The sequence below is a fragment of the Mytilus trossulus genome, chromosome 2 (assembly GCF_036588685.1).
Source record: "Mytilus trossulus isolate FHL-02 chromosome 2, PNRI_Mtr1.1.1.hap1, whole genome shotgun sequence".
Taxonomy (NCBI): domain Eukaryota; kingdom Metazoa; phylum Mollusca; class Bivalvia; order Mytilida; family Mytilidae; genus Mytilus; species Mytilus trossulus.
In genome coordinates, this window is record NC_086374.1 from 96,098,845 (window position 1) to 96,112,958 (window position 14,114).

The following is a 14,114-nucleotide window of genomic DNA, read 5'->3' on the forward strand; positions in this document are numbered from 1 at the left end:
TAATGCAATTTTATCAAGAGTTTTGTACATTTTCTGTTATAATTTTCATACAATTAGTGAAACATTTAAACAGGCTAAACTAATTTTTTATTGCTGAAAGTGTCAAACAATGACAAGTGTTTTATTTACCACTCATGTGTTTTTGTGAGAGAACAAATCTTGTGCAATATTTGGAATTTAAGGGAAAGAAGATCCTTTTGCCTCGCACTAGCGCATGTCAATTGTGAATATATACTTACCAAATATATTTTCTTTATCTTGATACTCACAGAGACGTTATCAAGAAGTCCATATCATAGGAAAAATACACAAATTACAGATAAAATATTTAAAACACCCTATTTTAAGTGCATCTCCTCACAAATCAGTATTTGTTGCATCTATATATATACTAGATAAGTATAATCAATGTAAATAAGGTAATTTTTGGAAGAAAAGTCCAAAATAAAAAGAAAAATACCCCCAATAATGTTGTACCATAACCCCAAAATCAATTCTAATCTTCCTTTTGTGTATTGAACCTCCTAGTGAAATTTCATGGAGATCCATTATCTTATACTCAAGTTATTGTCTAACACCAAATGTGTCTTCTTGAAAACAACTATGACATGATTAAGCATTACTGGAAAGCAAATTTTTGACATGCTTGTATTTCCAATTTCCATTCTCAATTTTATTTTTGCTGCCATATAAGAACTTGAAAAGTAAGCTACATCATGTACATGTATAAACAAAAACAAATATATGCAAGAAATGACATAAAACCATAAAACCGACTCTGAATTAATAGTACATGATATTTATGTAGAACTCACAAACTTGAGATGATCAGAAATACAAATGGTTTTTATTCGAGTCAGATTTTTATTACCGAAACCCTTCAGCGATATCAATTAAAATTATTTATTCAAAATTTAACACTAGTATTAAGGTTTATCATAACAGTCAAATTGGCAAATATGGCCTTAATAATAATTATCACCTAAAAACAGACTGACATATGTGCGGTTTGGGAAGTTTTTATGTTTTTAGATATATAAAAGTTGAATTTATTTTGCATACCTGAAAGATAAAATCATTTTTGGTAAAGATCTTGATTCAAAATATTTTTTTTGTCCTATGCTTGAACAGATTTTTTATTCATCAATTTTGGAATCAGAATTTTTTTCAGGAAAAATAGCATAACCCCTCATGCCTTTTCAAGTTCTATGTTTGTTCCCTAAATATTTTCCATCTGAACTTTCTTTTAGACATAAACAATACGTTGATGTAGCCTTCTACATTCGTTCTGAACATGCATGAAATATTTGCCACTGGACGTTTAACAACAAACAACCATCAATACATAGGACATTGTCTTAGTTTAAAGCTGGCATTTAAGGTAGCGCCTTCCTCATATTAATAATATGAGAGGCATGAAAATGTAACTTTTCGTTGCTCTCACGATTCTACTACGTCCTCTTCATGCTTCTACAACGATCCCGCTACGATCATAACACGTTCTCATCGCGCTTATTCTGCGACCTTACTACGCTAATCAAGATCGTTCTACGCTCATCACGTTCTCACTACGACCATACCACGAATTATCCGATTGCAACACGATCTTACCACGCTTCTACTGCGATAATAGCACGTTCTTACCACGATTACACTACGTTCAAACCACGATCTTACTACGCTCTCCGCAATAAGGTCAACATCGTGTTCGATATCAATACTGTATCATGCCTTCAGTTATATTTCTGATTAATACGCAGATTTCTCGAGGAAAAAAAATACAGTCATGCCACCAAAATCTACAAGAACTCGTGGGTGTGGTGTTAGGGTTGATGTAGAGGCAGATGGAGCTCTGATAGTAACGAATCTTGATCAAGTAGAGATGTCGGACCGACCGGTCCAACCTAAATTTCAACCTTTTACTGGTCCATAAAGCTGAAATGACGATATTTTAGTGAACGATAGCAGATATGAAACAGATGTGTCAATAGATATAGGAAGATGTGGTATGAGTGCCAATGTGACAACTCTCAATCCAAGTAGCAATTTTTAAAAGTAACAATTATAGGCCAAGATACGGCCTTCAACACGGAGCCTTGGCTTACATCGAACAGCAAGACATGAAAGGCCCGAAAAACTACTAGTGTAAAACCATTTAAACGGGAAAACCAACGGTCTAACCTATATGAAAACAAGAAGCATGGTTGAGCCGTTAGAGAAAATGGACAAGAAGTCCCAATTACATACAGACAAACAAATCCTGGAGAGAATTAATATATTTTATGGGAAAATGACAATGAGAATAATGGTCGTAGTATGGACGTTGTCAGGTCGTAAGAAGAGCGTGGTGAGGACGGCAAGGGAGTGCTAGAATCGTACTACGGTTGTGAACAGCGTGGTATAGTCGTAGTTTGGTCGCGGTGAGAACTTGATGATCGTAGTGAGGTCTTAATAATGTCGCAATGAGATCGTAGCGCATTTTCTCCGAAAAGAATCACGCTTTCGCTACGCTCTCACTACAATGGTACAGCGACCTTTGCGATCTTACTACGATCTTAGTGCGCTCTCACTACGCTTCTATTACGACCTGATTTCGCCAAGACTGCACCACGATTGTTTTGAACATGTTCAAAGTTGGTCACGCTCATCACGATCTTGAAGACCTCACCACGACCTTGATACGACCTTACTGCGATCTACACGATCGTACTACAATCATCAAAATTTGCATTTGTTCACAGATCGTAGTGCGATCGTGGCCTAGTGGGACTGGGGTATTCTAAACTAAACTACGATCGCACCACTCTCACCGCGATCTAAAATAAACTTAGATCGTGGTGAGGTCGCGGTATGAGCGCCATGAAAATGTATTTTATCGTTGCTTTCACCATGCTAGTATATCCTCATTACGCTTCTACAACGACCCCACTACGATTATACTACGTTCTCATCGTGCTTATACCGCGACCTCACTACGCTTATCAAGATCGTTCTACGCTGAACACGTTCTCACTACGACCATACCACGAGTTATCCGATTGAAACACGATCTTACTTCGATTATAGCACGTTATTACCACGATTTTACTACGTTCACACTACGACTATCAATTTCATTGTCATTTGTCAGAATGAAATTATTTGTTTGCTTTCACTGCACAACCTTGCTTCTCGTTTTGCGATCGTGGCCTAGTGGGACTGGGGTATTACACATTGAACATGTAACCAACGGTATTGTATTCTGATGATGTTGCATGTTTAACTGAAAATGAAAATGATTTACAAAAACTGTTAGATACACTCAAAACATGGTGCAATAAAAATGATTTGACAGTTAATTTAGATAAGTCATACATTGTACATTTTAGAACACAGTCTGTTCCAAGTAATACCAGAGCCCGCATCCCCCCGTTTTTGGGAAAAAAATTGGTTGCTTATATAGGGAATCACTGAAGCGTGACGAAATCGGACCCCTTCCTAGGCTGCTAATGGGCCCCAACTTATGAAAAATTCTGGATCCGCCACTGAATACTTTTCAATTCTTATTTAATGGTAACAAAATAGATACTGTATCTCATTATAATTATCTTGGTTTACTTTGTACTGAATTTTTGAGTTATGATGATTTGGAAAAAGCGGTAGCAAAATCCGCTAGTAGATCGATAATTAGGGTTATTAATATCCAAGTGTTCGGCAAATCGAGGTTCTCAGTACTCCATATTTACAAAACTTTGCTGTGTACGAAGGATTTATCATTGTATTATAATAGTGTTAAGAATAGACACATGCGTTTTTTTCATGGGTATCGGAAAATACACATCAAATCTGTCATTATACGTGGTGATATGGGCTGGATGCCTTGTAGTATTAAGCAATGGTCTTGTGTATAACGTATTTAGAAACTGGTCACGATTAACAAAAATGTGTGATGAGAGGTTGAATAAAAAAGTTTTTTTATGGAGTAATTCCTACCGAAAGGGTTTAATAAAAAAAAAATGAAATTTAGAGTAAATGCCAAGTTTAATATTAGTCTTGGTATGAACACTAATTATATTCTATGTAAGAATTATATTAAAGATATCGAAAATGTATTATTTGAAAATTTAATGCGGGAGTGGTTAATAAAATTGATGTCTAATGATGCATGTAAATTAAGAAGTTACAGAGATTTCAAATGTGTATATATGGTGTTGAGAATGATTTGCTTGAAAATATGCCTGGTGCATTAAATACAGGAGAGCTATGACTAAATTTCGGTGTGGGGAACCTTGCACCTTTTAGAATAGAAACATGAAGATACGAGAATTTAGGTTTAAAAAAAGGTTGTGTTCTAATTGTCATGATGTTGAACTGAAATGAAAAATATGTTTTATTGCAATTAGGAGATAACTGTATTGTATTTTAAGCTCCGACGGCATCAATTGGGGATTTGATGGTCGCAAATTAAGTTTACTGGCGACGCGTTAGCGGAGACAGTAAACGGGTATTTGCGACCATCAAATCCCGAATTGATGCGTCGGAGCTTAAAATACAATATTGTTATCTCCATTCTAATGAAACTGACAGAAAACAACGTTAAAACATGTATTTAAAATCTGTCATATATCGTCTGCGCTTGCGCGTACGTCCCATAGCATCAATTGTCAATTGATGCCATGTAAGAAAGTGACGTTATCCAATCAAAATGAACGTTACAAACGTAGTTGCATTAGAATGTCCAATATATGCAGATTTACGTGATAGCTTTTTTAATCGTGCTTGTCACTTTGAGAATAGTTTTATTAGTATGCTTGATAATGAAAAACTTATATTTGTGTTTAATAATGATATATATATATATTTCTCTAACTCTATGGAAATTTATCCCTTTCCGAACCCATTGTATAAAAAAAAATTAATCAACGTGTGGTTGCTGGTGATCTCAAAAGATCATTCTAATGCAACAACGTTTGTAATGTTCATTTTGATTGGATAACGTCACTTTCTTACATGGCATCAATTGACAATTGATGCTATGGGACGTCCGCGCAAGCGCAGACGGCATATGCCAGATTTTAAATAAATGTTTTAACGTTGTTTTCTGTCAGTTTCATTAGAATGGAGATAACAATATTGTATTTTAAGCTCCGACGGCATCAATTAGGGATTTGATGGTCGCAAATACCCGTTTACTGTCTCCGCTAACGCGTCGCCAGTAAACTTAATTTGCGACCATCAAATCCCCAATTGATGCCGTCGGAGCTTAAAATACAATACAGTTATCTCCTAATTGGATGATTTTGAGGGTCATGACCTTTTAAGCTAACTGAATGAATCAAAATATGATAACAGGTGCTAATGAAATTGACAACTTCGTGCAATGTGAAAGGCACTCGAAGGGGATTTTCGGTTAACAAAAAAAGAAAATGTCTTTTTAATCATTAGAGAAACAGATTCTTACATAGTTACTCGTGGATTATTGGATTTATCCAATCTCGATAGTTAAATTATAAATTTTAAAGTCCTCGCCGAGGCGGCTCGGACTTTAAAATTGATAATTTAACTATCTCGATTGGATAAATCCAATAATCCACTGGTATCAATGTAAGAATCTATATTTATACTACACTCGTTCTATTTGAGCAGTCAAAATGCGTTGACTGTATATTTCAATGTCACATACAGTCTCTGACCGGATATCACTTTTCCTCACAAATATTTAAATAGAATTTGCCGAAATTATATTATTCATACGACCTCTTCAACCTGTTCTTTGTTCCAATGTTTTATACAACGATTCGTGGAACGACGTAAACCTGTTTCTTTTACAATTTTTGGAAAAACATGTTTCACTTGTTAATGTTTTTTGTTTGAACCTATAAATCATTAAGTTTTGTGCTTATTGTTGATATTTTAGTCACAATCAAACGAATTCGTTCACCATCGATTGAGGTTTTCAACAGGTTATGTAGGTTATGTACATTTCATTGTGCTGTTATATTTCTCCGCCTGCATTATGTGAGGTATTTTTATTGGGGGATTTTTTCCTAATATTTAAATCAAATAAATAACATTCAGTGGCGGATCCAGGGGTAGAGTCTAGTATGATAAATCATTTTACAAAAAAAGGTGCAAAAAAGGGGGCGCACGCCCACTACGCCCCCCCCCCCCTTTTTTTGCACTTTTTTTTGTAAAATGATTTATCAGACTAGACCTCGTGAACATTGCCGTTTCCTAATTGTATTTTTATGCGACAATTCTTTACTTTAAGATATTTGTCGCTCCGTATTTTCTGTTATATGTTATTGATTATGTTAAAGTCATGTGATTGATCGAGTATTGATCGGAAAATGATCGGATATTAGTCGCGCAAAGGTCGAGATGATCGAGTATTGATCAGTAAAATATTTGCATTCCGACCAAACTTGATCTATACACGATTTTCCGATAACTTCGAACGCTATACTCAACGAATATCCGGTCTCTTCTTAAGTGACGGGCCTCTGGATCCTTACGCGATTGTTTTTAACATGTCAAAAATTCTCGTTTTAATAACTTTCTTAAACTATTCTTGATTTCTACCAAACTTGGACAGCAGCTTGTTTATGATCATAAGATAGTGAATTTTGTAAAAAAAATATCCTGTTTTCCGTATTTTACTTATAAATGGATCTTTATTCGATTCATAAACTATCCTGGATGTTTACCAAATTTGGACAATCTATTAAAAGGTAATATCGAGTATAATATTAATTTTTGTTAGTTTTTTTCCCTCATTTTTGTTGAGCCTGCGATTAACAGCAAAAGTAGGCGAGACACTAGTTTCCGCAGAACCCTTACGAATTTCTACACCTTAACAGACAAGACAAAGACAAATTATTACAAGTCTCACCTTATGTACATACATCTAAACATATTAACGATATAAGGATGAGGCTTAGACACGGGGAATGCGAGGCTCTGCTTATGAGGCGTTGATATGTCAAGTCAATGCACTGTGGCACCGTTAAAGTCTACGATTCCTCCACAATGCACTATTATTGTCTTTATACTGCAATCTAAAAAAAATTGTTGTTTAACCCATTAATGTAAGTGGCGGATTCAGGATTTTGGAAGGGGGGCGAAGAATTTAAATTTTGCAGAGCAGAGCGAAACGAAAAAAAAAAGATTTTTTTTTGGCTAAAAAAACATAACATAAGTGTTCATTGCACTTTTTTTAACGGTTCCTGAATTGAGGCATGTATATTTTATAGTTAAAGTGATAGGGTAGAGTAGTGATAGGGTAGAGTATTTTTGATGCCGTATTCTCCCCGTTAATTGTCTATAATTATAAAATGATTGGATGGATCCAAAGCTATGTCAGTAAACAATGGACATTTCTCGTTTGTTGTATGTTTAGTTAGCATAACTTCACAGATTTCTTGTTTTAATAAGATATACGCCGGGCTATTCAATGAAATTTACAATACGACCGACACGATTTAAGAAAGAAAAACATGCAATTTTTATAAAAATGTTTGGTTAAAATGTTTCACCCAACAAGGGAAGTGATGGGTTCCAAATGAACCAAAGCCTACGAATGAGTCTGAAATGACAACGAATTTATGAATGACGGTCGACAAATGGAGATATAAAGGCCACACCCAGCAGGCAGGTTGCAGTCGGGCCATGAAAAAAGAATTCAATATGTCAGTTCGACGAAACAGACATTCCGGTCAGATATGGGATTTGCATGCCTTTAAAAAAAAATCGCCAGTTTTTTTATTAATCATGTTCATTAAATGCTAAATAATTCTGTTGGAAAGAGGACAAGATATCATTGTTTTTTATCCAGATACGTCCAGAATTTTTGTGTAAGGCAAAGATCAGGGTCAGATTTTTTTCTCTCAATTATCTCAGACTGTCCTTAAAATCAAAATTCGTACCTCTCGTTAAATATATATAGAGCTTAACTGATTCTGGGTCATTATTAAGCTATGTTATTAATAGGCTGGAGCGTTTGGGTAAATAATATTGCTATGGAAATTTTTTTCATGAGAGTGTATTAGAGTATTACTTTCTGTTTGGTGAAATTGGAATTGTGACTTAGAGGTCAATACGGTAATTCTTGCTCAATACCTTGTCGCTTTGAATGTGCCATGTCTGTCATCCTCAGCCGTGACCTTTGCGCGACTAATATCCGATCATTTCCCGATCATCGCTGACCTGTTTGATATGTGGTCCATTTTAATCGACCTATGCCTATTAGCTTCCAGATCACTGCGACTTCTATATTTTTTTCATTCCAGACAAACTCGGCCAATACCCGATCTCTATGCGTAAATTGAATTTCGTATGTACATAATTATTTCTGTATATATGTTACAGTGAATTTGTATAATCAGTGATTATGTAGAATCACTGAAATTTTCAGGGATTATGTAGAATACTGGCTAGTTTTGGGATTATATATAATCACTAAAATTTTCAGGGATTATGTATAATCACTAGCAAAAACGCCAGGGATTATACATAATCACTGAAATGAAAGAAATAGTATTTATTAAGAAAATTAATATAAGTCGAATATTTTTTTCTATCAAATCATTTTAAAACATCATTATGACATTAGAAATGTAAAATGTTAAGCATAATATATGAAAGTGATAACCCATTTTTTTTTTAAATGTAAGGAATGTAAGGCACAATATATTAATATGTTAAACACAATATATTGAAATAATATGCTTCACATCTGTTTTTACCACAATATCCACATTTTAAAAACCTAGTCCTTCACATATCGATTTTAGATTTAACGACACGCCTTAAAGAAATAAAGAGTTCTGTAAAAAAAAACTTCTGAAGGTACCACCCCCCCCCCCCCCCCTTTCCCAAAAACGCGCGAATTAGCAACATCTAACTGGTTCAAGCAAGATACCATATTTTGTGGCCAGGCGATATCCTTTATCAGACTTTTTTGTGAACAATTGCCTTTATGTTTTGGGTTTCCCTTTCCTTTTTTACCCTGGGGAATTGTTATGAGAATATTACACCAAATGCCAGCTTCCTCTTAAATGTTGTTCTATTGTCAATCCTTAGGCTTGTTTTTCTATACATTTAGATGCGTTAGTTCTCACAGTTTGAATTTCTTGTTAAAAAAATAAAACAAACAAAAAAAAACTATAAAAAAACCCTCACAAAACAGATATTTCATCATATTTTTCACCTTTATTTTACATGTACCACAAATAAAATGCTCTGTGGATTTACAAATAGAACATAAATATTCATTTGCATGACGCTGGCTTTTAATAAACAAACACTACATGTACATTATCGGTATATAAAGGGAATGAGAATATTATTAATTTTGAAGTCTCCAATTTTATCTCGAAACCCTGTGTTGATTAAATCTTTAAGATTATCCTCTGTGTTCAAAAGGAAAAGTAGTTCATCTGGAATGGAATATGAAAGACAAAAATTATAATTTGTCTTTGTTTAATTTTTTTTATCAAACAAAGGATCCTTAAATTATTGATAGTCACTGAAATCATACTAGGGAATTTGTTGATTAAAATTTTGATTATGTAAAATCACTGGTCATTTTCAGGGATTATGTATAATAACTAATGATTTTAGTGATTCTACATATTCCCTAAAAAATCAGGGATTCTACATAATCCCTGATTATACAAATTCACTGTAACATATATATACGGAATTCGATTTACGTATATAGTATACGTACAGAATTCGATTAGCGTAAACACGAAATTCGATTTACGTATATACACAAATCGAATTGCGTATATATATACAGAAATAATTTTGTTTATACGTAAATAAGTATTTTTGACCCTGATTCCGTGCCATAATCACTAAGTATAACTTTTGACAGTTACTGCATGGCTATGTCATTGGAGGGTCCAGGGGTCCGGGGGTTGGAACTCCCATTTATATTTTGGACGATCAATGGAAAAAGCGGTAGCAAAATCCGCTAGTAGATCGATAATTAGGGCTATTAATATCCAAGTGTTCGGCAAATCGAGGTTTTCAGTACTCCATATTTACAAAACTTTGCTGTGTACGAAGGATTTATCATTGTATTATAATAGTGTTAGGAATAGACACCTGCGGTTTTTTCCATGGGTATCGGAAAATACACATCAAATCTGTCATTATATGGTGATATGGGCTGGATGTCTTGTAGTATTAACCAATGGTCTTTAGAAACTGGTCACGATTAACAAAAATGTGTGATGAGAGGTTGAATAAAACAGTTTTTTTATGCAGTAATTCATACCAAAAGGGTATAATAAAGAATTGGCAATTTAGAGTAAATCCCAAGTTTAATATTAGTCTTGGTATGAATAGTTTATATAATACTAATTATATTCTATGTAAGAAATATAATAAAAGATATCGAAAATGTATTATTTGAAAATTTAAAGCGGGAGTGTCTAAATTTCGGTGTGGGCTTGCACCTATTTGATTAGAAACAAGAAGAAACTGACCAGAATGTATGTTTAGAAAAAAGGTTGTGTTCTAATTGTAATGATATTGAAAATGAAAAACATGTTTTATTGCAATGTCCAATATATGCAGATTTACGTGATAATAAAATTGAGAATGGAAATGGGGAATGTGTCAAAGAGACAACAACCCGACCAAATAAAAAACAACAGCAGAAGGTCACCAACAGGTCTTCAATGTAGCGATAAATTCCCGCACCCGGAGGCGTCCTTCAGCTGGCCCCTAAACAAATATATACTAGTTCAGTGATAATGAACGCCATACTAATTTCCAAATTGTACACAAGAAACTAATATAAAAATAATACAAGACTAACAAAGGCCAGAGGCTCCTGACTTGGGACAGGCGCAAAAATGCGGCGGGGTTAAACGTGTTTGTGAGATCTCAACCCTCCCCTATACCTCTAACCAATGTAGAAAAATAAACGCATAACAATACGCACATTAAAATTCAGTTCAAGAGAAGTCCGAGTCTGATGTCAGAAGATGTAACCAAAGAAAATAAACAAAATGACAATAATACATAAATAACAACAGACTACTAGCAGTTAACTGACATGCCAGCTCCAGACTTCAATTAAACTGACTGAAAGATTATGATTTCATCATATGAACATCAGGCACAATCCTTCCCGTTAGGGGTTTAGTATCATACCATCATAACATATATGAGAAGAACATAACCCGTGTCATGCCAACAACTGTTTTTAGAATAAATGTCTTTAGTTCCGACGCAAAGACCTTATCAGTGACTCAATATTAACGCCAAAATATGCAATCTTTAATGACTTGACAACAGTAATTATATCCCTTCTTAATCAGTCTATTTAAAGGTTTTGTAAGTTTCTGAGGTGAATACTGACACCTTTGTGCTTTATAAAGAATATTTCCATAAAAAAATGGATGTGAAATACCTGAACGTATAAAAAGTCTGCATGTTGAGCTATATTTACGAATGATGTCTTTATACCGATGATAAAATTTAGTAAAAGTTTTGACTAGTTTGTGATATCGAAAACTCTGGTGTAATAATTTTTCAGTAATACATAAATTTCTCTCGTTAAAATCTAAAACATTGTTACAAACACAAGCGAATCGTACAAGTTGAGATATATAAACACCGTAAGATGGTGACAAGGGAACGTCACCATCTAAAAACGGATAATTAACGATAGGAAATGAAAAATCATCCCTTTTATCATAAATTTTAGAATTCAGCTTTCCGTTAGTGATATAGATATCAAGATCGAGGAAAGGGCAGTGGTCATTATTAGTATTAGCTTTATTTAAAGTAAGTTCAGCAGGATAAATTTCATTAATATACATACTGAAGTCGTCATTATTGAGAGCCAAAATATCATCCAAATATCTAAAAGTATTATTAAATTTGTTTATCAGATGTTGTTTTGATGGGTCTTTGCTTATTTTTGTCATAAATTGTAACTCATAACAATACAAAAAGAGGTCCGCAATAAGTGGTGCACAGTTAGTCCCCATTGGAATTCCGATAATCTGACGATATACGGAATCCCCAAAGCGAACAAAAATGTTATCTAGTAAAAATTCAAGGGCATATATAGTATCAAAGCATGTCCAATTAACATAGTTTTTTTGTTTATTGCTACTAAAAAATGACCTAAAAGAGTTTGAACATATATATTGACATTCTGATTTTTTGAATGCCCATTTAATTAGGTGTGTGAATTTTTTCTTAATGAGAATGTGAGGCAATGTGGTATACAGGGTAGAAAAATCAAAACTTTGAACAGATTCAAAATCACCAATATGAGCATGCAATTTATCAAGTACTTCCAACGAGTTCTTGACACTCCAAAAGTAATTTATTCCACTATTTTCGAAGGTCTTATTTGAACAATTTATTATAAGGTTTTTAATTGTACCAAGTGTGCTGGTAAGAAGAATAGACAATTTAGTAGTTGAATAGCTTTTTTAATCGTGCTTGTCACTTTGAGAATAGTTTTATTAGTATGCTTTATAATGAAAAATTTATATTTATGTTTAATAATGATATTTATTTATATATATATGTAGGACTCTAAAGTGTGATGATCACGCTAAACGGTGTGATGGTCTACTCTAAAGTACGATGGTGTATCACGCTAAAGTGCGATGGACCAAAAGGGTATTGTTAAAGGGCTTTAAAACGGGATGTTAATAAGTTATCTTTTTTGGAAAAGCTAGTAAGCTAAGGTTTTATAGCATAAGCAATAGTCTTTATAAAAATTTAAAAGACCAATCACGTAATAATTGTTAAATATGTAACTTAGGAGTCACAAAATACTTTATTTCCTGATACCAAAATATTTATCAAGTCTTATTGTGCCTTCAAGTAGTAAACAATCATACAATACTCGACTTTCATCATCGGATAATTTTATTGTCCCTAAATCAAATACAGAATTATACAAATCAAGTTTTTCTTTTAGTGGTCCAAAAGTGTGGAATTCATTGTCCAGTGAAATTAAAAAATCAAAAAGTATATCTACATTTAAAAACTCTTACAAATCATTTTATTTTGAAAAGTGTTAAATTTTTAAGTTAAGCCACAATGTATTACTATACCATAGGTGTTTTTGTTGTTGTTGTTGTTATATTACTTTCTATACATCTATTCTTAACATGTGTGTAATAGTAGATTAATTATGTTTTATTCATATTGTTAACATTGTATGTATATTATAGAGAGCCTTATTGAAAATTGGTTTAATCCAAATAAGTTACTCTCTTTAAATAAAGCTATTATTATTATTATTATTATTATTATACGTTTGTACTATGATATATTTTTTTTTAATTCGGGCGTATCAAATATTTGGATAATTGGCGTAACTTGCCGTTCACACAGTCTATTACTAGTGTGAACATCTCCTCTAAAAGTCGTCATTGTAAATTACAAATACAAAAGTTCGTTCATTGTGTAACATTTATTTGTTAAATTCCTAATTCAAATAAGAGAGAAATGCAACTTTCTCCGCGCTTTCTCTTTTTTCGCAGCGAGTACAAAATACAGATTGAATTTTCATACATTGTACAAAGTAATGTTTAAGTGGACTGTTTATGTTTTACGCATGAAAGCATGGACCTTTATTTTACCGACTTCAATTTTAAATAAAATCGACAATATTTTAACGGCGACCGCAAAACAATGCTTTCGATGTATCTGTTAGCTTCTAATAGAAACAAGATATAGGATACTTATGCGTATACTTTGTATTTGTTAAGTAAAATGGTCGACTGCTTGACAAAAGTCCATCTTCCCGAACCCGAAAAAAAAAACACATTTGCCTCAGCCTACAAAAAGCAAGGTTAGGTTTAAATTTAAATAATTAACCATTCGGTTTAAAGTTGTTAATCAAATAAATTCTACATTTATAATTCGACATCTTCATTTTTTGTTTGTATAAACGAATGATCACGTCAAATTCCTTGTATGTTTATTACGTCTATACTTTCGCGGACCATCGAACTTTAGCGTGTGAAGGCATCGCACTTTAGCGAAGACTAGAGAAGACCATCGCACTTTAGCGTGACCATCGTACTTTAAGCGTTCCCATCGCACTTTAGAGTCTTACATATATATATATATATGTTCCAGACCGT